This window comes from Tamandua tetradactyla, chromosome 3 (genome assembly GCF_023851605.1).
Source record: "Tamandua tetradactyla isolate mTamTet1 chromosome 3, mTamTet1.pri, whole genome shotgun sequence".
NCBI lineage: Eukaryota > Metazoa > Chordata > Mammalia > Pilosa > Myrmecophagidae > Tamandua > Tamandua tetradactyla.
The window spans coordinates 87,082,797-87,106,424 of record NC_135329.1 but is presented as its reverse complement, the minus strand read 5'-3'; the positions used below and the strand labels follow the sequence as shown (position 1 = coordinate 87,106,424).

The window sequence follows — 23,628 nt, the reverse complement described above, 5'->3', positions numbered from 1 at the left end:
GAATAACATGGAGTTTCCTAGGGCCCTACACCTGACCTGAGGGGGAGAGTGTTGAGCAGGCAGAACTCAAGGACACTAAGTCTGTGCATATTTGTTTGGATGACAAAGTGGGCTTCCAGATGTGACTCTAAATTAACACCAAAACTCTTCAGCTATTGAATATTTGGAAAACAAATAAACACTGTTCTAAATGCTTATAGAATCTCTCCCCTCTGGTGTCAGGGTTCAGCGAGAGAAGATCACCCAGTAGCTTCAGTATAAGGAATTGGTTTACATGACTGGAAGCAAACCAAGAATTTGAGAATCCATAGGGCAGGCTGTCAGGAAGAGCAGGCTGGAACTCCCAGGCATGACCAGACACTGTTATCCACAGGTACAATTTCTTGTTCTTCAGGGAAGCCTCAGCTCTGCAATTAAGGCCTTTTAGCTGAATAAATCAGGCTCACCGAAATTTTCTTGGATAATCTTCCTTACTTAACATTGACTGATTATGGATTTGAATCTCATATATGTGTCACAGAAACACCCTGATTAGTGTTTGATTAAATAACTGGGGACTATACCCGAGGTAAATTGGCCCAAAACTGATCACAAAACACCACCTTATTTCATTTTTGCATTTATCTATTTTAGAGAAGAAAAATCTTAACAAGCCTCACTTTGTAATTGAGTTTATTTACCATGGTGAGCTGTTAAATAATAGCTCAGCTAGAATGCCTATATTTCCATTAATTTATCTTCACCAATAAGCCCTTTCATCTTTATCTTCACCAATAAGGCCTTTTATCTCTTTTCATTGTTTCTGCATATGTCCTGCTGATTCAAATTGTACCTTTAAGGTTGAATTTATTTCCTATGAGGTGTGGAGGCCCATTACAAGGTGCATCCTCTTGAGGAAAGTAATATATGATAGTGTGATCATTATTTTACATCCTTCTTAATGAAGATAGGATGCTGAGATAGTAAGAAGACTGCCTATGGGTGAGAATTAACTAAGATAAATGCAGAAATTAAAACTCTCTAGTGTTGGTGTCATATTAGATTAAGAGGTAAAAGTATTACATTTACTAAGCATCCTTGAATCTTGCATTTGATGTGATTCCTTAAAAAATAAAACTCAAAAGGCTTCTAGGGCCCCTTGCCTTTGGATTTCTATGTCTACTGGACTCAGACCCAGGCAAATTCCAATCCCTCTTCCTCTGGGTTTCTACAAAGGTCCAAAGTCACAAGAATATATCTCATCACATGCATTTCACTTTCCTGGTATATCTGGGAACTCTCATCTCACAAGGCACCAGTGTTTGTGTCATGGGTTTAGCTTTAGGTGTGAACTTGGAGTGAGGGTAGTTGGAGCAACCTCAAGTTACTTGCTATGACCTAAGAAGCTTGCTCAAGTCTCCTGAATCTGAATTTGAAGGACACGCATATAAATCTTGACTTCAAAACTTATTCTGTTTTGACTCTTTTACCTTCTAGGTACCTCAATTTCATCAGCTTTAAACCAGATAATTTTTCTACCTTAACAACAATTTAGGACATCATGAGGATTAAATTAAGAATATCTTATATAATTTTACAAATCTAAGTGATAGGGATTAAAGATAGAATTTTGCTAACAGAATCATATCATTCAACCCTCTTCTTCTCTGAGGTTTTCAATAAAAAAAAGTACAGAAAGCAGAAACAACAGTGGGAAAACAAGACAAAAAAAACAAAACACTACCACCTTATCCATAGCTGAGAAGCTCACCTTGGGAAGCTCTGGTTAAAGTCTATTTGGAAATAAAGACATAGGCCAAGAGAGCTAGGAGAGGCTACATACTTGCTGCTCCTCCCTCAATCTAAATTTCAGGAAAACAAAGTATGGAAAACATGGGACATGGATAGGGATCAAGAGGAAGCCGAAGCTGACCACTAAGCAAAGTAGAAAAGAAGAGCACCTGCTGCTCTGAAGATCCAGGCCTGAGTTGATTATCCCTGAAGGCAGGAATTGCAGGAACAATTTAATAAATGAACACAGGAAACTGAATCAGAGAAGTAGCACCCAAGGTCCCTGTCCTTAAATTCCAGAGTCTGCCCATGAGCCAATATTGCCCAGGAGATAGAAGGCATATGTTATATTATGGGTGTCATGGTTTGCAACTGTATGTGCCCCAGGAAAGGCATGTTCTTAAATCTAATCCATTCTTATGGGTGTGAACCCATTGTGGGTAGAATTTTTGGTGAGGCTACTTCAGTTAAGGTGTTAGGGTCTTCATCCTATTACTGAGGCTCTTTTTAAGGGAATGAGACAGAAAGCCATGGAAGCAAGAAGATGAAATTAAGGAAACATGGAAGAGAAGGGGGTGATCTGCACATGCCACCATGTGCCTTTCCATGTGCCAGAGGAGCCAAGGATCACTGGAAACTGGTCTTTGAAAAGAAAGCATTGCCTTGTTGTTGCCTTGATTTGGAAATTTTCCTGGTCTCAAACCCATGAGCTAATAAATTCATTGTTTAAGCCAATTCACTGCACGGTATTTGCTTAAGCAGCCTAGGAAGCTAACACAGTGGAGTATGAACATCTCTTCTCATGGGATGGGAGGGTAGCAAAGGGGAAAAGGAAAAATGAAAAGGTCCTCACAATATTCCCTCATGCAGGGAGAAGGGGAGATGCTCCCCATTCTTACAGACAGAGGAGGAGAAATGGATAAAAATTTTTAAAAAGTCCATGCAACTTTTCCCATAAAGAGGAAACTGTTATGATTTTTCTAAAGCAGTTGGGGTTTAAACTCAGATTGCATGGTTTCTAAGTAGCTTTCGTGTCTTCTGCTTTTTCCTTGGGATTTTTCTTTCTAGAAAGCTCTTCAAATTCATAACTGTTGAAAAGAATCTAGACCTTTCTAGATGACCATTAATGAAAAATTAAATAAAATTTGAATGAAGGAAAAACAAAATTGAGTCACATAAGAAAGAGAACATATTTTACCTTCAGTTTAGGTTCTGCTTGAATGAAGGATTCAACTAACACAAACAAGACTTCATTCCTTTGCCTCCTGCTTTCTTACCTTCATCCTAGGTTCCACGTGTTGGCTTTAGGCAACTCCAGATTCACATTTTCCTTTCTATTTTACTTCCAGTTGGGAGGTGGGGAGTGGATAAATAGAGAATTCTCCTGTACAACATCTGGGATTTACTCTGGTTGGAATGACTTGGGATATATCACACTCCTGAACCAATCATTATTGCAGAGGTCCTTCCACAAAGAAAATCGAAGAAATTGCTGCTGGGAGAAAAGAAGATTAAAGGCTGGGGACTATTAAAGATATTTTACATTAAAGACCTAGAAGAATTTTATGGGAAGGGCATACTTCTATGTTTGGAAGTTATGTGGAGGGAAAATCAAGCATATCAGTGTATTGAAGGGAATGAAATCCACTAAATCAAGATGAAAAAACAGCAGACACGTAGAACAGGAAGAGAACCTCCCCCTGGGAAAAGAGTTTCTGAGAGGACAGTGGTCAATTTTAATAGAATCTGTGTTCCTACAGTCAGCCTCCTTGGTGGCAATAATTAGAGTTTCTCCTGTGTATTTCCTTTTACTTTGTTCTTAAAGAGTTCAGTAAAAGTTTATGTATATATGTAGATATATGTGTGTGTAAATTTATGTGTATACATGTGCGTGCATGTGTGTGTTTACACACACACACACATATATATATATATATATCAGTCCATAGGACCATTTATATTGGGGGTGAATCTTTCAACCATTCAACTTCTCTTTGGGCAACCCAGGTTATTAGAAGTTATATGATACAATGATCAAAACTCTGCATCTAAATTTCAACCCTCTCCGCAATAAGGGAACTTTAGATGCCTGAAAGCAGTATACCTGTGGCTGTTTGGAAATCTGATTTATGTTATTCCATTGCCCCCATCTTTTTAGTGTTGGTGCATGGTCATAAGGGAGTAAATAATCTTAGCGAGGAATCAAGAACCAGATGATTGCGTTTACAACCACAGGATTGAGAGAAATCAACCATGGTGTCACGCTTGGCAGTAGCATTGAAGAACATCAACAAGGATTGTCAGTGCAGTCACCAGGAAATATAGAAATATGCCACATTCTGAGAAGGAGGAAAAGGCCCACATAACACAGAGAATATGCAAGAAAAGTATCTGTGCTTTTCAGAATGTCTTTGTTTGATTGATCAAAACTTGGTCCTTTGTATTATTTTATTTTATTGTATTTTTTATCACCAGTTAGATTTTCCTACAGATGGTTTGTTAAATGCAAATATTCCAAGTCTTTGCTTTTTTTTGCCACTATTTCAATCTCAGAAAAATAATAGACAATTTACTACTTTTATCTCATCTAAATGGATGCGTATATTCTTTCCATAATGAGAAAAAGTCACTCATTCATTCTTAGGAAATTTGTATATTATTACAAGGTACAGATAGAATTTTTGAGATGGCTGGCAACACACTAGTCATTTTTAATACTAGGAATGGAGGTGCACTGTACTGTATTCTGGAAATAGCCAGAATGAATTCCAATTCATCAGTATGGCATCTCGAAGATCTTGCTGGCAATGGAAGTAGATCATGAATGTGAATGAGCCCTTCTTCCTAATCCCCACAGCGTAGAAAATGCCCCAGGTCATGTTTTATGAGGCTTCTAAAGGAGCCAGCATTTCTCACTAAGGAATCAACCCCAATTTATGCTTGACCACATGCCAACTCTATACAAGGTATGATTTTCAGCATTTCACAGTTAGAAACTTAGGCTTACAAAAGGTAGGTAATTGCTTAAAGTAATGCAGAGTCATGACAAAAGGAAAAATCAGATTCAAAAAAGTTCAAATTCTCAGTATGAACTGGAAGTTGGTTAGTATTAGAGTAACCATTGTGTGCCAAATTAATGATAAGAAGCAAATCTTTGAAATGACAACAAGTAGGTTAGAGTATGTGCATGGAAAGGGCTAGAGTGTGTGACTGGGGGAGGTGAGCATGTGGGTTATCTGTAGAAGACTTATCGTGTGCTAGCTTGCCCCTGTGTTTTCTGATGGTTTCTTAAGGAGATGGTCCCTTGGAGGGAAGAGTAATCATGCTCTTTCTTAGAAATGAAGGAACTGAGCTTCTATAACTTACATGACTTAACTGATTCTAAGCAATGATTGCAAATGTTGAGTGGAATAACCAGGATTTGGCCCATAGTGTTTCTTGCACCTAAAGAAGAATGTTAGAAAAAGATGAATGGGTTCAAGAGACAAACAGCATGCTCACCCAGAACCAATATTTGTAGCACATCAGCAAATCCCATCCATCAAAAACTCAAGCTCTTCATTCTGTTAGGCTGAAATAATTGCCACTCTTTCTCTAACATGTCTATTAAAGTTGGAAAACCATTTGCTTCAACAATTTTGCTCTCACTTTTGATTGATTGAATGATTTATTTATTCATTCATTAATTTCTCAAATTTCTCAAATTAATGAATGAATGGTCTTGTAAATTATGTATCTGATATAGAGATAGATAAGGCGAAAGTCCTGCTACCAAGGAACTCCTTGTCTCTTCAGGAACAGAACATGTTAAACTCAGGTTACAAAGCAATGTGATAAGACTCATCTAGGAGGAAAGCAGAGGTGGGGAGTGTTTGACTGAATAGATCAGCAAAATCTTCATTTTAAAGATATCAGAACTGCATCCTGGAAGATGATGTTCAAAAAACAAAAATAATCAGTTGATCAAAAACCAGTGTTTAAGACCTAATAAATGCAAGGAACTATGATAGTGGTAAAGATGAAAAGAAATTTGATAAGAATAGCTACATAAGCAGTGTGATGGTGGCTCAGTGGCAGAATACTTGTCTGCATCCCGGGGACCTGCGTTCAATTCCTGGTGCCTTCCCATGCAAAAAAAGAAGAATAGCTACATCTATCAATATAGTTCTATCCCAAGATATTTACATATATTTATTTCTCACTTAATACAAAAGTTACTAATCTCATTTACAAACAAATATGTTTATGTGAAGACTGTGAAGTTAAATAATTTGTATGGAACTATAACGCAAGAGAATTAGAATTCAAATGCAGTTCTTTAGGAGTTTTCTGTACCATCTCCCATGAGATCCTTATATTTAAGGTATGTGCACTCCACTTGGAAAGAGAGAACATACAGGCAGAAAAGTAATGCTAATAATATGTGACAGCATATCAAATTAATTATAAACATAAATTATAGCTGGCGAAGGAAGTCATTCCTGACATGGAGAAAGGCATGAAGTTTCCATGAAGAAGCTAAAATTTGATTTAAACTTCAAAAGACAGTGGAAAGAAATATTGTCCCTACTCACACCTTCCTCCAGAGTCTGACTGTCTTATGCATGGAAATTGGAATGCTGTGTTTTACTGTGATCATCCTTAGGAGTAATAAAGCTTCCTGATTGTATAGGGGCTGTTGATTCAACTAAAGTGTAGAGACATTCCAAGGGCTGGTCATCCTTGGAAAGGTATATCGTAGGATCATGTACTCATCTCCTTCTTTCTTTTTTTCATTGCTTGGTCACAAATTGCCATAAACATAGCCATTTCAATCAACACACATTTAGTATAGTCTGGTGTGATTTAGCTTGTTCCTCAGCTGAAAACTTCACCAGTCATGAAAGCCATCAAGATGACCATGAGGGTGTGGTCTCATCTGAGACACAGGGTCTTCTGCCAAGCTCATCACTCACTGGCAGAATTTACTTCCTTGCAGTTGTAGAACTTAGGCCATTGGGCCTTAGAAGCTGCCCACTCTTTCCTGGCACATGGCCCTCTCCAAAGCATGGTAGTCTCCTTCTAAGGCCAGTGGGAGAGCATTTCTGCTGCTTTTCATCTCTGAGCTGTAGACCACTTTTAAAGAATATGCCTAATTGGGTCACCCTTAACTGATCACACTCCCCATTGATTAACCAAAAGTCAACTGACTTGACTATGTCTGCAAAATACCTTCACTTTTGCCATATAATACAATGTAATTACGGGAGCGGTATCCAATCATATTCCATGGTTCTGCCTCATCACTCCAGGAAGGTGATTATATGGGCCCTGAATCTTGGGGGTCATCTTAAAATTCTGCCTATTATAGATAGAATAAAGGAACTTTAATCATTTAACATGTATTTATTAAGGGTCGACTGCTCCCAAAGATGGGGATATAACAGCATACAAAGCACATTAAGTCCCCAACTTCATAAAGTCCAGAGAAGCCTTGAAGGGAAACCATAATAATCAAATACATAATATGCCCCATTACATGACACACAGTACTTAGGAGAAAAATAAAATAGGGTGAGGGGATAGAGTCTGGGGCCCTACTGTTTTAGATAGGTTGGTTAGCAAAAGGATGGCAGATCCAAAAAGAAAGGGAATATCCCACCTTAGTCCTGCCTTCATGGGTATAGACTCTAAGAGAATACTGAAACGTGTTTCCAGGAATTGGAGAAGAGTGTTTTTCATGGGAAGGCAGAAGCCCCCTAAGCAGACATACTGTGAGCAAGTAGTCAGGACATGGCCCTGTAGTTGGAACAATAGGTGGCTCTGTAGGGGACCCTAGGAATTGGGATTGGGCTGTGAACTCCATCATCGGAAATAACAACTTCTCTAGCTGTAAATTTCCATGAGCCTTGAAGGTGTTTGCAGTGGGGAACAGCATGCCTGGAGGCCAGTCTAAAACATGAAGTTCTTAAGGGGAGAAGGAATCTAGGAGTCCTAAATCCCATCTATCCTTGCAACATGGAAATTTTATCAAAACTGCTGTCTTTGGAAAAAGAGGGCATTAATGTATGAGGTAGACATAAACTGGGCTTAGGGAAAAGGGAATAATATATTACACACGCAGATACCGGTGTGGAAAAGCTGGGATGGCAGGTACACATGATGCCCTGGCACAGGGGTGAACATGGGTCTGTTAGGGAAATAGGGTAGGGGATGCTGAAAATGCAGGATGACACAGGACTGTGCAGGGCCTTGAAGAGAGTGAGCCGGAACATGGAGTTTGCTGCCTTGTGATTTTGTTTCTTACGGTTTTATGAAGATATAATTCACATGCCATAAAATTCGCCCTTTTAAAGTATCCTGTCCAGTGGTTTTTAAGATATAGGCAACTATCACTGCTATTAACTATTTTGTGAATTGAGGCAGACAGAAACACAAATAGTGTCAAGAAAGGATTGGAAAAAAATTTGGAGGACATATCAATAAGCCAAGAGAAGATAACAGGTGTTTAGTAAGTCTGCAAGGAAATTCTCCCATGCACCATATTAAAGGGGCATGTTTACAGTTCAAAAGAAAAATGTTTATATATCTCAACTGCTTTTTAATTCTTCTCAATTTTCATGTTGTCTTTGAGACACAATACCTAGTATGGTGCTCAGAGCATCATTTAGCTCATTAATTCTTTGTTGAAAGAATGAATGAATGAATACTTCACATACCTTTACCCAGTAAATCAAACTTTTGCAAAAGTTTTTTCATGCCTGCAAAAAAAGCAATCCAACAGAAAACGGATAGGAACCTCTCTCTGCTACCTTTAACTATATACCCTGAGCAGCACTTGACAATTGCCGTTATTTTGTAGATTTGTTTTTTCCTCTATAGTTATAGTACTTTAATAATAATTATTAACAGTTATCTGGATTAATTTAACACTTCCCATACTAGGCATTTCCATTAAAAAGAGATTATTTAATGACATTCTGATTTTTTCCCTCATTTTCTCCTGCATATATATTATGCATATTATCTTACCTTCCTTTCATTTAGACCTAAATTGTTGAATATATATCCTACAGGCTACTGTTGAATTTTGCTGCTTTCACCCCATCCCAGCTGTTCATATTTCTTCAAAGTTTACCGTCTCTGAACTCGAGGATGTGGGATTCCACCTAAGTCCTCATAGCCTTAATAGGTCATCTTCCCAATACATTCTGCCTTGGACTAAATGCTCACAGATGTGAAAATCAAGTACTGATTGAGTGAAATGTGGAACAGAACAGCTGCTATGGTTGTCAATTCAGCATTTCCTCCCACTGGGTCCCTTTCAGTTCCAGAGGGAAGACTTACGTATTTGCTCAGGGGAGGATTTTATCAATCTCTTCTGTTGGAGAAACACCAAGAAGCGCAAAGCTCCACTTGTCCCTGGAGGCCATTTTTGCGTTTAGGAAGAAAACCAGCCTTTGGAGAATATTGACCCTGAGCAGATAGATGGATGGCATCTGGGTTCTTTGACATCAATAAGCAGTTGATCATATTGGCCAGGAGTCTGCTCTAGTTGTAGAGTCCTTTATGATGTGAAATATTCCTACTTTTTAATTTACACTAGTTGGGTTCAGCATTTTCTGTTATTTGCAGCCAAAGAATCCTAAATCTAATCTTGAAGATGTTCCTGCTGATTTTTTTCAGCTGACCAGGGTGGCAGAAGTATTAGCAGTGGGTAAAGAAAAGTCACTGATGACAGAGCCGGCAGAAGATAGGCTATTTATTAAGGTAAGGAAATGGCTCTATGGTAAATTTATTTTTTGAAAAACTGTAAACTTTGGAGTGAAATAGAAGTTAAGGTTTTTTTTTCTTTCTTTTTTTTTTTTTTCCACATGGGCAGGCACCGGGAATCGAATCTGGGTCCTCTGGCATTGCAGGCAAGCATTCCTACCTGCTGAGCCACCATGGCCCACCCAGAAGTTAAGTTTGAATACCAGACCCCTCTCCTTCAACTCCGTGAGCTTGGGCAAATGAGTTAACCTATCCTCAAAGAGTAGATAATAATAATTATTTTAGGAAAAAAATATTGAGGTTTTTAAATGAGATAATGAGTTAAAGCCCAGAACTGGGTTTTGTTATTAAGCAAATAAAAGGAGGTTAAGAAACAAGTATTTCCTTCCCTTTTCCACTTTGTTCAGTGAATTCATAGAACTATTCATCAAAAAGTCCATTTTACTGCACAATAATTTCAATAAATAAAAATGGACTTCCTGTTTCTGCTCACAGTGAGTAGTAATCACATTTGGTGAGTACATTCTCCTCCAAACCACAAACATCTAAGAGATTTACAAGGGCAAAATACTCCAAAACAATCCTAGCAATACTGTAATAATAAAAAAACAATCCTATCAAAGTAATCCAAACTTTTTAACACTTAAACAAGAGAAAATGTAGTTTAATATTTTAGTGTTTTTAAAAAATTTTATCATTCCCTAAGTAGTTTTCTATTGTAAGTAGTTAATTAATTTATTTATATTAAAGAAGCTTTAGATTTACCTTAAAAATGTGCAGAAAATATAGAGTTCCCATATACTGCCTCACATGCAGTTTTCACTATTGTTAACATTTTGCCTTAGTGTGGAACATTTGTTACAATTAATGAAAGTACATTTTCAGAATTGAACTATTAACTACAGCATGGTTTAATTAGGGTTCACTGTGTTGCACAGTCCTGTGCTTTCTTTCTAAAATTATATTCTTGTAGTATATATATATATATATATATATACTACAAGCTATATATATATATGCTAAAATTTCCCTTTTTAACCGCATTCAAATATGTAACGCTGTGGTCTCAATTACATTCACAATGCTGTGCTGCCATCACCACCAGGCATTAACAAAACTTTTCCATCACCCCAAATAGAGAAAAAAATGTACATTTTAAGTACTCGCTCCCTATTGCCTACCCCACCCTATCCCCCCATAACCTATATTCTAGATTCTGACTCAGTTTGCTTATTCTATTGATTTTGTATAGATGAGATCATATAATATTTGTTCTTTTGTGTCTGGCATATTTCACTCACCATGATGTCTGCAAGGTTCATCCATGCTGTCACATGTATCAGAATTTCATTCCTTTTTTAGAGCTGAATAGTATTCCATTGCATGTGCATAAGGAGATTTCCTTTTAACTGAAAAGACATATGCTACAGCAATAAAAATGTGTGTGTCCACGTGGAAAACACCCCATGGACTCAGAGATAGCCAAGTGATCCTCCAAGAGCAGCTCCACTCCCCTGAGGAATCTCAAGCAGCTCTGCAACCTTCTGGTGATGGGACTGCCATAGTCCTTGGAGTTTTTTTTTTTTTTTTTTTTTTTTTTAAGATGGGCATGCACCGGAAATCGAACCCAGGTCCTTGGGCATGGCAGGCAAGCACTCTTACCTGCTGAGCCACCGTGGCCCGCCCTCCTTGGAGTTTCTTGGCTTGTATCTCTGCCTACATTCTTTTCCCAGCTTCTATTTCTCCTGCTTAGTCATCTTTAGGAGGATAAGAAATCTCTTTGGACACCAAACCTGATACAGTGAAGCCTCATCTAAACAGAATCCTAGAAGATCCTATTTACCAATGAATCCACACCTTTACTAATAATAGCATCTTTGAAGGTCCTATCTAAAAATGGATCCATATCTTTGGGAATGTAGATTAAGATTGAACATGTCTTTTGTGGGAGCGTGATTTACTCCTGGACACCCCCCAATGGGCAGACTAGAAAAGCCATCTATTCCAGGTTAGCAAGTAAACAATGGGAAAAGTCAAATCTTGACTGGACCTTGGCAGCTTCCAGAGTGACCCCTTCTATGAGTAGGATCTCCTGTTGGAGAAGAACATTGAATGAGTGTGATTGCCCCCCCATTCCTCTTAGGAAAAAAATTAAATAGCAACCCTGCCCCACTCCCACTCCCCCCAAAATCACCTTGGTAAATCTACAAAGCTTTTCACGATTTATCTCCAACGTATCTTTCTAGTCTCACATCTCACAGTTTTTGCCACCCAGTTGGCCTCTTTACTCATTCCTCATGATACCACTTTAGTGATCTTTCTTCTACCAGAAAATCTTGAACTCCCCCCACTCCCTGTGACCTTCCTCTGTCCTGAATATTTCCTCCTCCATATCTTCTTCTGGCTAATTCCTAATCTTCCTTCAAATTTCATAAACCAGTGAAAGTCCTTCCATAATCCATTGGAATAGGTGCATAATTCTGTTAATCTCATGGCACCTTCTCATTCTCCTATGTAGCTCCTATCACAAATGTAATTGGATAACTAATTGCTTATTTATAAGGCTTGTCTGTTTCTCCCTATAAATTGGGTGTTTCATGAAATACCTAATGGTCTTAGGCTGTCAAATCTTTGTGCAAGGGAAAAGCACCAAACTGATGCAAAGTTGACTTATTTCCAGAATTGGAGAACATTTAACCAGAAATGTGAAATACGGGTATAATCTCATATGTCAGCCTCATATACGTATAAGTGAGCTCTCTAAGACTGCTTAAGAGAAATTATACTTGATTTTTTAGTTCATTCTTAAACAAATTCTGGTTCTTTAGTCATGACATGCAAAGAAATTATTTGCTTTTTCCTTTATGATAATGCATGTAAATTTTTTATTTCCTAAATTTGATAGCATGAATACATAAAAGTAATTGATATTATTTTGATAGACCATCTATGTTCTATTAGAAACGCAATTTGAACCTCAATATATACAATACAATTAAGCATATCTTCTTGGTTTCTGAATCTTAATTTGAGAAAATACACTGGGAAAACCAAGAGAAAAATAGAACCTGTCATTTTCCTATATTATGCTTCTATTCATACTTTTTAGTCAAGGAAAGAATTTTTAAGTAATATGTTTTCTTGACCATGTCCTCTTAATGTTAAACTTCTGTATAGGAGAGAGAAAAAATTGGTCATTAAAGGTAGGAAAATTAAAGCAAGCAATCAACCCAGGAATTATAATTAGCTTATAGTATAAATTTTAGGAAAAAAGAACAGACTATAGAAGGGAAAAAAAATTATCCTGAAAAAAAATCAGGAGCATTACTTAGCAATGGAGAACATGGAAGTCAAGCCTAGGGGTCACCAAACTTTCTGTAAAGGATTAAATAGCAAATATTTCAGGTTGTATCAACCATATACAGTCTCTGTCACAACTACAGTAGGCAGCTATCATGTCGCAAAAACAGCTCCAGACAATCCATAAGCATGTGAACGTGGCTATATTCTGATAAAATTGTATTTATAGACACTGGAAATTGAATTCCATATCATTTTTATGCTATGAAATCATTTTCTTCTTCCTCTGTCACCTCTTCCTCTTCTGCCTCTTCCTTCTCTTCCTCCTCCTCCTATTTATCCTCCTCCTTATTCTTCTATCAAACATTTTAGACTGTTAGATTGTGGGCAGTGGAAAATCAGATGGCAAACTATATCTGACCAGTGGCCTATAGATTGTCAAGCCCTGGCCTAATCAATAAGGATACAATTATGTCCCAGATAATGATTTATAACATGATTTTGGTTTGGTCTTTGTTTGTTTTCAGGATCGCAATGCAAACAGCCCCAGATGTTTCCCTTGGAACTTGACAGACGGATCCTGAAATTCATTTGAAAGAATATAATACCAAGAACAAGCAACCCGACTTTGAGTAAGAAGAATAAAGAGAAATTCAAAAGATGGTCCATCAGCAATGTTTGAAATGCAATGTGCAAAATTTGAAATTGAAATGAATGAAAATTTGAAAATGTGTCCTTTGATAGAATATCTTGTAAATCAATTAAGATAAATCCACCCCATGAGAATTAACTGAGGGAGAAGCGGTCCCTATCAATCGCTGCCTAATGAGACTTAAGAACCAGAAGTCAATTGTCAGTATTTGTTACAAATTTGCAATAGAATACTCTTGAAAAAAGAAGAAAGCTGAAGGTCAGGGTGACTCTGACATTTATTTGTCTTTTTGTGGCATACTTAGTCGATCTTCTCAGCATGAGTTACCTAGAAGTGTGCTGTTTATTCTACAATTGTTTCCCTTTTCTAGATGTATTCTGTTACTATTTTTAATAGAAAAACTAATGATCCTTCAATGTCCTTTCAAATTTAGCACCTCTATAGAGCAGAATATAAACTGATATCAACAAATATTCAATGAATATCTGCTAATATATAAGGCATAAAACAAGACTATAGAGAAACATAAAGGGTGGGTATTCTGGTGACAGTAGTGTTAGAATAACTGGCATAGGGCTAAAGCTCACACAGATAAGTTAACAAAGGCACTGAAAGGCAACCAAAAGCAAGTAGAAAGTGGAGTAGATGGAAATTAAGTGGAAAATCCTGAAAGGATGGAAATTCTGAGGGAGACATAACTTTCAATATAAACTGTGCTCATATCCTCATAGGATACCTGCAATCTGCAATGTGCAGGCAAGACTCCAAGGAGCCCCCAGTAGAGCTAGAGTTTTCACACAAGCAAGAAAGAATTTTGGGTCTAGGTCCTGCTAAGTTAGAAGGTCTTGGTATTAGACTTTCTACTGACCTGCCTCACCCCAGTGTAAAATCCAGCCACCACAAGTTCAAAGTGCCCAACCAGTAATAAAACTTTTACTGAGTGCCTGCTATGCACTAAGTTATTTTTCTAAGCACTTTGCATAAATACTGTCACTTACTCCTCACAGTGGTCCTGTGAGGTAGTTTTGATCCTTTCCCCAACATTACAAACAATAAAATTGAGTTATGAAAAAGATATTTCCCAAACATAAACAGGTAATGAATGGCAAACCTGGGATTCATGCCTCAGTATCTAGCTCCAGAGTCCGCATTCTTTTATTGGGCCATTTTATTGAGATATATTCAGAGTGTATAGTATCCAAAGTGTACCATCAATGGTTCACAGTATTATCAAGTAGTAATGCATTCATCACCACAATCAACTTAGAACACTTTCATTACTCCAAAGCAAACAAATAAAAAAAAAAAACAAAGAGGGAAAATCCCATAGCCCTTATTCTCCCCCGTTATTGACCCTCAGCTTTGGTGTGGTATATTTATTACTGTTGCTGAAAGAATATTAAAATGTTGCTGTTAACTATAGTTCATAGTTTGCAATAGATGCATTTACCCCATACATCACTCTATCGTTGACTTCTTGTAATAGTGTTGTACATTTGTTCTAGTTCATAAAAGAACTTTTCTTTGTGTTGTTAATCACAATCATCATCTATCATCCACTACATTGTGTTATAGAGTCCCTGAGTCCTGAGTCTACATTTTTAATCCTCTATGCTACAAAACCATATCATCCACTATGTTAGCTCCTGACACCAAGTGGCTATTTAAATTTGAATTTAATTAAAATTTAATGAAATTAAAATTCATTTTTACTAACAATAATCACATTTCACATATTGAATAGCTACCTGTGGCTAGTGGCTCCATACTGGGCAGCACAAATAGAGAAAATTACTTAAAATACAAGGTAAAAATAAGGTAAAATAAAAGGTGAGCCCCCTTTTTCCAAATCAGAGCCTGAATTTTCACTGAGTGTATCTTGTTTCATGGTAAAAGAACAGTTACATTAATGTAACAATTCAAACTCTGCTGGTTAGCCCTTCCCCCTCACCCCCCCCCCCCCCCCCCCCCCCCCGCTGATGTGGAACCTAATTTCCTTATTCAAGGTTTCTTCCACATCATGTCTATAAATATATCTCCCATGTGCTCCTGCTGGGCCAATGGATGCCAAAGTCACCACTGATCTGATGGCAGGCACTTTTAATTATTGGGGGGCTAAAGTTTGAGAGAATCTGCAGTCAACCAAATATGGGGAGATAGAGAAGTGGGGAATGGATAAGAGTAAAGCATGCTCATTTTAGTACCACACCCTGTTCAAGTGATCTTGAAACAATTGTCTTCCATCTGAATGTATATGAGAGTCAGTATCTCTTTTGTTTTGCATGAAATCGCTCTCTCTCTGGCTCTGTCTCTGTCCCTCCCATTTATCCTCTCAGTTTCACAAACACCCATAGGGCAAATCTAGAGTGATCTGAGAAATAATGAACGTATTGTTCTGAGAATTTTCTACCCTTCTCTCAGCTGTAATCCCCAGCTGCTCTATATTCTTGCCATGAATTCTTCCTTGGAAAGACCCTCAGTTCTTATAGTCCAAGACTTCTTAGACCATAGTCCACCAGCTCACTAGAGTGCATTGACACAACACTTTTTAGGCTCACATATTCTTTTACCATTGGACCTGCAATGACACAACTCCATCCACACTCATTTAAGAGGGATAACCATACTTCACTTTTACCTGACCTGATAATATTACCTGAAATAAGATCAGCTGTTCCTGCTCAACAGATCTGAGACTCACACAAATGAGCACTTATAGCTCAGTGCCCTAATCACATCAAGTGCCTTAGGTCTTCTTAGTATCCCTCAGCATTATTTACTCATCAGTCCCCATTTCATTTCATTTCCATCTGACTGTCAATCAGATATCTTCTCTTCCTAGAACTTGCACTGCTTTGGGATTGACCAAAGATTGTAATGTCTACATTATTTCTTGGTACTTCTAAGGATACGGCTTATTTTTCTTTTGTCTTTTCCTTTTGTTCCCCCTAATCACCTTGTATTTCCAAAACCCAGTACTTACAATCCCACCATAGCATCACCTCCCTGCAGCGTTATCCCAGGTCCTTCAACACAGGGAGGTGTACAACAGTCACAGATCATCAATCAATGTTAATTTTTCAAAGAGTATGCAGGTTTGTTAATGCTGACAGAATGCAATATATCAGGAATGGACTGGCTTTTACAAAGGGGATTTATTAGGTTACAAATTTATTGTTCTAAGGCCATGAAAATGTTCAAATTAAGACATGTACAAGAGGATTCCTTCACTCAAGAAAGGCTGATTGTGTCTGGGGTTTCTCTGTCACATAAGAAGTCACATGGAGACATCTGCTGACTTTTCTCTCCTGGTTGTTTTGAAAAATGAATCTCTCAGCTCCTGTGGGTCCTTCGAGTCTCTTGGGGCATTTTCTTTCTTAGCTTCTCTAAACTCTCTTGGCTCTCTTAAAGGACCCCAGCAGGCTGATTCTGACCCACCCTGAATAGGAGGGGTCACATCTTCATGGAAACAAACAAAGCAAAAGGTCCCGTCCGATAATAGGTCTGCCCCCATAAGATTGGATTAAAAGAAAACGGCTTTTCCGAGGTACGTAACAGTTTCAAAACAACACAGTAGTGAAACAGAGCAAGCATCCAAGAAGACAAATTATCAGGTGGTGTTTTTCACCTACTAACTATATAATATGGACAAATGAAAAAGACCCCATGGAAACTCGATGGCTGGTAAGGAATGAGCATCTCCCAGCTGAGCAGGTCCTCAGTGGGCAGGTGATACATTTTGCATGTTTTCCGCCTGGGGTTGAGAGAGATTGGCTGGAATCCATTAGACTTGCTTAAAAGAGGCAAGAGTCCAGATAGCCGTTCTAGGCAAGCAATTGGCAGAAGAGGGAGAATATGTCTTTTGGTGAAAAGAAGTGGCTAAAGTTTGCAAAAATACATTCTCAGTGAGGAAACAAATGAGCAAATGGGGATGACTTGACTTGCAGCAGAGAAACCAAAGGGGCAATGAAAGAGGCAGAGTGGGGGACTGGGTTTCCCTTGTGTGAGATATTTTAGGGATATTTTCTTTTCCTTGCCCATAATATTCACAGTAAAGTGATTCCTGAAACAGGTAGTTTTCTTCTCATTTTATAAAAGGTAAACCGAGATTCAGGGAGGCTGAAGTTGAGCAAGCCAGTGAGTAAGAGGACTGCAGTGGGCACCCTATTTTCCTGGCACCAAGACTTATGTTCTCATCACTGCTCCCTGTCTAAACTACAGCAAATAGAAGAGGTTTGTGAACAGTTGAATGGATATCTCAATTTTTTTGTGATTGAGTAAGAACTTCCTTAGCTTGTGCTAATGCACTGTGATTTTTAATGTGCTGTGGGTATAGATTCTTTTGAGAGGCCAGAGAGATGTTCTCTTCTCCATAGAAACCACACACACACACTACGCTATGCTTATGAGGTTATGAGGCTTCCTACATACATGACCTGAAATCCGTCCATGAACCGAGGATTTGTTAACAATCTCTGTCCTTTCTCACAAAAGCTGTTGTATTAAGGGTTGCCTCATCCTAAAGTAAGGAAACTGAGGCACTGACGTGTTAAGTGACATTCAGAAAGCACCATTGCAGCCTAGGTCATAATTTAACTCATGTCTGCCTCCTGACATCAAAACATCACACCTTTTCCATCATTTCTCATAGCAGTAAGGGAGTACAGTGGTGCTCAAGCATTTCCAAGGAAATGTATATGTGGCATCTGTAGTATTTCATAGGAGAGCATATGACGTTGATTAAATGAGAGGGTATTTTATTCTAGATTTGCATATAGACATGTCAAAGGTATAAGAAAGTAAGGAGAACATTAAAGTTAAAATATTTTATGAACATCATAATGGTGGATACTTGATATTGCACATTTGTCAAAAAACACAGAACGTATAAACAAAGAGTGAAACCTAATGTAAACCATGAACTTTTAGTTACTAATAATGTATCAGTATTGGTTCTTAATTTGTAACAGATATACCACACTTGCCATACTATAGCCAGATGTTAGTAAGAGGGAAAGCAGTGTGCATGTGTTGGGAGAAGGTATGCAGCAACTTTCTGTATTTTCTGTGAAAATTTTCTGTAAATCTGAAACTGTTCTAAAAATAAAATTTATTATTAAAAATAACTTTATAGAAAAGTAAAAAAATGTGAATTGATGGAAATGTTTTAGTAATGGATGGTGGTGATGGTGATAGAGCATTGTGGACGTAATTTGAACCAAAATGTATATCTGAATTTGGTTACAGGACGGATTGTTGGGTTGTATGTATGGTAATAGATTATTTAAAAAAAATTCATGGAACTACACTGCACAAGCAGTGAACCCTACGTTAAACCATGGACTATAGTTCATAGCATAATTATAAAATTATGTTCCAACAATTGTAACAAATGTACCACACTAATGCAGTGTGCTAATAATAGGGTTGTCTACGAGTATCCTGTATTTTATGCTGATTGTTCTGTAACCACACAACTTCTCTAATTAAAAAAAAGAATTATTTTTTTTCTTATTGAACAAAACTGTCATTATTCAATTTTAGGAGGAGAAAACCATCAATGGTTTGTAAATATTCATCCAGATAATTGATATGCGTATGTGGCTTATCTTGGTAATTCTGTTTTCCACATTAGTCATGGTTCCTAGAATATGTATTTGTTCAGAACGATGAAGAGCAGAACAATAAAAAAAATGGACAATTCGTACAATAGCATTTTGGCAGCATGTGACGTTCGTCCATACATTTGTTCAACTCAAATTTGTCAAGTACCTAGTATATGCCAGCACCAGTATAAGAACAAAATAGTAAGATCGAAATCGTAAAGAATATCTTCCCTTATTTCAAAGACTTCATGGTCTAGTAGATATATTTAAGAAAGAGATGGGGGTTATAGATAACTTGCATAAAATTATGTAGATACTCAGAAGACTGGAGGGAGGAAAAATGAGGAAGGGTGTGACCAAAGGAGTAATTCCACCTCATGATATTCATGCTCCTATCCCAAAACCTGTGAATATGTCTCCTTACATGAGGAAAGGAACTTTGCAGATGTGATTAAGGACTTTGAGACAGCTTGTACCAGATTGATTAACTAAGTAGGTCCAATTTAACCCTAAGTTCCTTACAAGTGGGAGGCAGAAGGCTCAGAGTCGGGGAATGGGTTTGGACTATGGAACCAGAGGTCAGAGGACATAAGTGTAGGTCGGCACCATCCTAAAACTCAGAATGACACTAAGACATTTGGGCATGCTGTATTTAGTCCGTCCACCAGGCTGACCCCCAGGAAGTCAATGGCGGCAGCAGAATCCGTCTTTAGAATCCCCATCAGGGCAGCTGCTCTGGACAGGAGACAAGGTGGTCAGCCGAGGAATGCCCCCTGTTAGTGGTCCTCAGGGCACCAAGACAGCCAATTACCCACGTCGGGGGATTTGTGGAAAGTGAAGCAGCACAGACCAAAGTGGTCATTTAAATCACAAAAGAAACTCGGTGGTGATCTGTCCTGGTCACCCTCAGTTTTCTCCTTACATAGGCTATTCATGTCAGGTTCTGTATAGAAAGTCATTTTAGTGGAAAAGTAACATACGTAAACACCGGTATCAATAGAAAGATACATGGGCGAGGGCTATCCTTCTGAAGAAAGATTCTGAATAGTGTCCTGTCCATTCCACATGGGTCTTACCAAGATTATTTTTCCCTTTTCTTCTCCTTCTCTTCCTTCTTTTTAAGATTTTTGTCTGTTTTTTTTTTTTTAATTGGCGGGGGAGCATGGGCAGGCACCGGGAATCAGACCTGGGTCCCTGGCATGGCAAGCGAGAATTCTGCCTGCTGAGCCACCATTGCACCGCCCTTCTAGCATTTTTACCTTGAAATATTTCAAACTACAGAAAAACTGAAAAGAAAATACAATGTTCACTTGAAAACCTTTGCCAAATTTGCATATTTAATCTTTCCCTGTACTCCTTCTCCCCCCACCACACGCACACTACATTCATTCATTTTTATTGCACCTTTCAAAATTAAGTTGTATGGAAACATTTTGGTAATGGATAGTGCTGATGGTAGCAAATATTGTGAACACAGTTAACACCATTGAAATATACATCTAAATGTGATTAACAAGGGAAATGTTAGAATGTATATATGGTAACAGAATACAAATTTTTAAAAAGTCCATGGAACTACACTATACAAACAATGGGCCCTAAGTTAACATTGACCTTAGTTAATGGTACAATTATTTTTTGTCCCTTGAATGTATTCCAATGCATATGAACAGTAGACATACTCTGCTCAAAATGGATGCAAATTCTTTTTACTGTGACTAATGCTATCAATTTTATATCCAAACAGATTCAGTGTTTTTGTTTGTATTCCATGTTAGGAATTTCCTTATTCATCCATTTCAATTTAATTTTTAACAAAATAGTTTGATAGTTTAATATTAATATGATTCTAAAGTTGAAACTATACAAGAGAGTCTCGCCCACTCTTACTTGTCCACTTCAAGGACAATACTAATCATTTCTGTCCTAATCTTTTGTGTTTAGTTTTTAAAAAATAAAGTAGCCCATTTTTTTTAAAGCAAAACCTGTGAGTCTGTACGTATGAACAAATGTATTTGTGTGTATTTATATATATATACATATATATGCATTTTGATTTTTCACATAATAGCATATATCAAAAATGACTACATACCAGTTAATAAAGGTTTTCCTTGTTCCTTTTTTTTTTTATTCTATAAAATGCTTTATTTTATGAGTGACAGCCCACAGCTCCCACCCCATCCCACCCAACACACACACACATATACACATATACATACATCTTGTCTTTTCTCTATGATATTTCCTTTTACTGTATCTGCTCAGTTTCTTTCTAAGGCTCGGCATGAAATTATTTTAGGATGTTGTATTGTTTCCAATATAATAAAAAAGTATCTTACTGACATTCATAAGGACAAATTTGGTTTGTTTTCTTTTAGAGTTTTAACAATACATTAGCATCATTAATAGCAAAAACAACCATTTACACAGTAACTTAAAGACCAGCCATTTAAGGAAATAATGACATAATCAACCACTATCAGTAAAAAACAAGTCCTCTCATTTGATTCTACTACCAAGTTCAGGTTTATTCTGAACTTTGAGAGAGTCTCTATCTGAACGGATGGTGAAGACCTCAAGCAGAAGGCAAAGAGTTTTTAAGGGTGAGTTTCTGACAGATACCATCTCAAAGGAGATTCAAGAATAACCATAGTTCTCCAGTTTACTTCAATGTTGGAATATTCCTAGGATGACCAGCATACTTCCTCTTGAGGAGTTTTGACAATTCTATCAGCCTCAAGATTTGGGTCTTATAAAACATTCTTCAACATTTAAAAAGACTTTCTTCCATAGGAATAATTTTTTCATCGCTTTTCCAGCTTCTTGTACTTGGCTTCCAGTTTTTTTGAATATGCATCCAACTTGTAGGCTGCCTGTTCAAGAGCTGCTACCTGCTCCTCAATTATATTGATCTGATCCAGATGAGGCTGCAGACCAGCGTATTTCTGGTTTAAGTCCTTTAAATTTCTACTAATGTTTATTGCAATATCTTTCATTTCAAGATACTTCAAGCTGGTTAATTTATTCATATTTTCCAGGAGTTTATAATCTTCACTGGTGGCCGTCAGTTCGCCAGTTAGGTAAGTGGCCATTTTGGAGAACATGTCCCGGCAGAGCTCATTGATGTCAGCTTCAGCGGGCTCCTTGGCTTCCTCAGCTGTCTCCACGGCAGCATCGTCTCGAACAGGCTCCTCAGGTCGAGGGGCAGGTAAGCCCTCCGCCGCCGCCGCCGCCATGACCCGCGCGGCGGTGCTTCCGACCTCCTTTTTTTTTTTAATAAAGCAGTGTGAATGTATTATAGTCTATTTGACCAGTTGCCTACAAATGGGCATTTAGGTTCTAATATTTTCCTATTAGATATAATGTCATCGTGAATAAGTTTGTGTAATTGATGTTTCTTATTTCTGGAGGTATATTTTCAAGGTAAGTTACTAGAAGTGGCAGTGTTGGGCCAAAGGATAACTGCATACATAGCTTTGCTAATACTGCCAAATCCTCCTCTTTAGGGATGATTTCATCTGTATTCACACCAGTAGTGTCATGGAATGATGATTTCTATACTGAATCCTAAACTGCGCATATATTTGTTCTCTGATAGGTAAGAGATGGTATCTCAGTGTGGTTATAATTTGCATATGCATATGAAATTTCGTGTGTTTAAAGTATTTGTATATCTCTTCCTGTAAAGTGTCTTTTCTTGTATATCCTGCATTTTTCTATAAGATTATCAATCTCTTATTTTTAACAGCGCATTATATTTTAGGGATGTTAGTTGTCTATGTACAATCACTTGAAAACATTTTCTTTCAGTATGTTGTCTTTTTTGACTTTGCTTATGTTTCCCCCTACACACATGGAAAGTTTTCTGCATGCAAATTTATCCATTTTTTTCTTTTGTATTTCAGACCCTTATAGCATGAGAGCAGTCAAGGTGAATCACTAAATCCAAGGCATGCAGCTTCGAACAAGAGAGTTAGAGGGACAGCAGGAGCAGCTGTTCTGGATGAATGAGAAAAGGTCATAAAGCAAGAATGCCCTACGTGTCTTAAAGAAAGAAGGACAACTGAGGTGCTTAGTATGTTGGGGAGGTTCTATATAATGGTAGAACTCTGTGCATGAAAATGGGCTGTGGGTGACAGTAATGGAAATTAGGTAATTAATACGGAAAACAGATCTGTGCACATTTGAAGATCAGGGACCAGACATTCATCTTTATAGTGCCTAAGTCTCTAGCCAAGAAAACACTCCATAAATATTTTCAGAATGGAAGGAATTGAATCCAAAATGGATTCAACCACAACAAGGGAGTGTAAATACTCACAGTAATAATTCAGCTGCATCTTAGTGCATGTATTTAAATCTGTTTTCTTGAATGTTCAATACAAATTTCATTAATAAATCAATCACCATGTTAATGCAAACTGGCCATACAGATAAGGTTTTGGGCTTTTCACAATTAAATATCTCTTAAGTGTGTCAGGACAAGGGATTTGAAGAAAACCATTGTTTTTCTTTATCACACAGCACTGAACATTTTAACTACCA

The 23,628-nt window shown here is 37.6% G+C and overlaps 1 pseudogene; it reads right to left on the bottom strand.

The window, feature by feature from the left end:
• Positions 1-21,268: 21,268 nt before the first annotated feature.
• Positions 21,269-22,337, bottom strand: LOC143676213 (biogenesis of lysosome-related organelles complex-1 subunit 2 pseudogene; annotated as a pseudogene).
• Between the last annotated feature and the right edge of the window lie 1,291 nt (positions 22,338-23,628).